Here is a 3,838-nt window from a genome sequence, read left to right as displayed (position 1 = left end):
ATATATATATATATATATATATATATATATATATATTATAAAATTACAGTTTAATAGATGTAAAAGTATTTAACTTGAATTTTAAATTATAACCACATATAACATATTAGGTTATTTCGGAAATCTTCTTTTAATTTATATTTTACTTATTTGACATAATAAATCTCATTTATTCTAATTTCTATACAATGAAGTAATTAAATAATACACATTACCATTCATAAATTTAAAATAAAAAAAATAGGGAGAGTGTGGAGATTAAAGTGAAGGTAAGGTTGGGAGGTGTGGAGATGAAGATGGAGGTAGAGAGGTCTCTCTTTATACAGAGAGAGAAGCTCCATGAAAGGAAAATTAATAATTCATATAAATCGCTTAGTGAAAAATGTCTCGAAGAAATTCAATGAGTAATTAATAATCCAGTTATACAGAAAAAAGTAACTATTGTGCCCTTTTCTGATGAATCGTATAGCTTTACGATTTCATCGACTAAAAGGATTATTAAATGAATTGTAATTACAATTGAAACGATAAAAAAGGAAATGTGAGTTAATATATGCTCTAAGGTTGAAAATATCATAAAAATCTTAAAAAAGAAGAGTCTCTTAATTACATAATTCTAAAATGAAAATCAAAAATTGAATTCAATAGAAGATCTATTTATCCTTTTTAGAAGACGGTATGTGTGTGTGTGTATGTATTACATTGAGAAATAATATAGTAGTTACACTTTCTTTAAGTTAATATGATTTAACTTGTTCGAAAGAGATATTTCAATATAAAACTATTATAAGTAATACTTTAATTATTCGTGCATCGCACGGGTACGTACACTGATTTCTAATTAAAAATGAAGTAATTATCTATTTCTCCATGACTCTTATAGATAGAAAGTAAATTATTTTAGAGAAAATACATAAAGTAACTTCTGAAGTTGTCCAATTTTTGCAAAATAGATATATAAATTATACAGGCGACATATTATCCCACGAAATAATTTTAAAGTATTATTCATACCTTCTTTTTCAGCCAACATCAGTAACACCAACAAATGTGTAAATCACGTGTCAATCATCATTTGACACGTGTCAAATTAATTTTAATCATTTTTTAAAAAGAAATTATGGTCATATGATTTTAGATAATTTCTTTTCTTTTCTTTTTCTTTATTTTTTCTTTCTTTCTTCTTCAAATATTTGTAGAAGGTCTTTGCCATAGTTGTCCAGCTTTCGCCATTGTCACTGCAATAGTCACGTACAACAACGACATACCCAATGTATTCCCATCTAGTGGGGTCTGGGGAGAGTAGAGTGTACACAATTCATACCACTACCTCAGGTGAAGTAGAGAGGTTGTATCCGATAGATCCCCGGCTTAGAATCAATAACAATATAACAAACACAATAAATAAATGCATATAAACTTGTACAGTATGCAAAATAAACTAACAACGCTGGCCACAAGATAATACTAGAACTATAAATTTGAAACCATAGATAGCACTAAACACCTACGAACACAAATACAGAACACTCCCCTGCTGTTACCGACACCCTTCCATCCCCTAACCTTCTACCCTAATCTGTATCTTGCACACCTTCCTATCAAGGGTCATATCCTCCGTAAGTTGTAACTGCTTCATATCATGTCTAATCACCTCCCTCCAATATTTCTTCGGCCTACATCTCCCCAACCTAAAATAATCCATAGGCAATGTCTCACACCTCCGCACTGGCACATCAGCATCCCTCCTCATCACATGCTCGAACCAACGTAACCTCACTTCTCGCATCTTGTCCTCCACCAAAGCCACTCCCAACTTTTTTCGAATAATCTCATTTCTCACCCTATCCTTCCTGGTCTGACCACACATCCACCGCAACATCCTCATCTTCGCCACCTTTAACTTTTGGATGTGGGATTTCTTAACTGGCCAACATTCCGCTCCATACAATATAGCCGGTCGGACTGCCACTCTGTAGAACTTAACTTTAAGCTTCAGGGCCACCTTCTTATCACATAAAACTCCTAAAGCAAGCCTCCATTTCAACCACCCTGCCCCAATCTCAGCATCATCCCGAATCATAGACCCCAGATCCTTCTGAATGGCATAAGAATCCAGCTTTACAACCACGCCAGTCTCCTGCAATACATCACTAAACTTACACTCTTGGTCCTGCTCAACTGAAATCCTTTAGACTCAACGGTTTATTTTCAAATCTCCTACTTATCATTAACTTCTTCCCGAGTCTCGTCAATCAATACCACATCATCAGCAAATAACATACACCAAGGCACCCTTCCCTGAATATGTCGCGTCAACACATCTATCACCAAGGCAAATAAAAAAGGGCTAAGAGTCGATCCCTAATGCAACCCCATCAAAATCGAAAAGTGCTTCGAATCTCCACCTACCGTCCTCACACAAGTCTTCGTGCCATCATACATGTGTTGAATCGACCTAATGTACGCCATAGACACCCTTTTAGTCTCCAAGCACCTCTACAGAATCTCCATGGGCACTCTGTCATATGCCTTCTAGAGATCATTAAACACCATATGGAAGTCCTTCTTCCTCTCCCGCAATTGCTCCGCTAATCTCCTCACAAGGTGAATGGCCTCAGTAGTCAAGCGACCTGGCATGAAACCGAACTGATTCTCAGAAGTAGTCACAATCTTTCTTAGTCTCAACTCTACCACCTGTTCCCAAACCTTCATCGCATGACTCAACAACTCAGTACCTCTATAGTTGTTGCAACTCTGGATGTCTCCCTTATTCTTATATAAAGGAATCATCGTACTCCACCTCCACGCTTCAGTCATCTTCACCGCCCTAAAAATAATGTTAAACTATCTTGTCAATCACCCAAACCTGCCCCACCAGTGCTCTTCCAAAAATCCACTGGAATCTCTCTGGCCCCATCGCCCTACCCCAACGTATCCTGTGAATAGCCCCCTTGACCTCCTCAACCTCAATATGCCTACAATGATCATAATCGTGACACTCCCCAGACTTCTCCAAATCCCCCAACACGAAACCTTTGTTTATGAATATCAAATAGTTGACAAACTATCACTTATTTGATTATCGAAAAATACCTTCTTGCTAGAAAAAATGATGGCTAACATACTATCTCTTTTTTTTTTTTTTAATCTCTTTATCATTTTTATCAGACAATAAACATCAATCACGATAATATCCACCATCATCGCATTAACGGAGAAGAAGAGGAAGGAAAAAATAAGACTCCATTGATAAAGAAGAAACCAAGAAGAAGGAAAAACAAAAGAAAACCAGAAAAGAAAGAAAAAAAAATAGTAAAATAGAGAAAAGAAAAAAGTGAAAATATTTTTTATTACATGTGACATTTTTCAATTTACTGGTGCAATAATTTCCTCCCCTCACGCATCTTCTCTTACGTGTTAAAATAAATAGATTAAAAATAAATCAAAGAAGATTATTTTTAATAGTTTTAACTAGTTTTATGAGGTAATGAAACACCGACATAATTTGAGTGTTTTTTTATAAAAGTTGAACAAATTTAGGGGTTGCTTTACGTTTTTTCTCATTATTTTACTTAAAAGCTAGGCTCAAGAAATGATTACACACACATAATAATTGTGTGCCAGGTGTAAATCATTTTATTGTTATTATTTTATTTTATTTTATTTTATTTTCAAAATGCATAATTTTCCAAGTGAGGCATCACATGGGTGTTTGTTAGTCATAACTCATTTAAAATGCTAAACAAATGGAGCACTAATCCTTAAATAACAATATAATAAGTGGGTCTTGTTTTATTAATTTTGTTTCTAACAAAAGTATTATCATTTTGGCATC

Source organism: Capsicum annuum, chromosome 5, assembly GCF_002878395.1.
Source record: "Capsicum annuum cultivar UCD-10X-F1 chromosome 5, UCD10Xv1.1, whole genome shotgun sequence".
Taxonomy (NCBI): domain Eukaryota; kingdom Viridiplantae; phylum Streptophyta; class Magnoliopsida; order Solanales; family Solanaceae; genus Capsicum; species Capsicum annuum.
Note: the sequence above shows the minus strand (reverse complement) of the source record.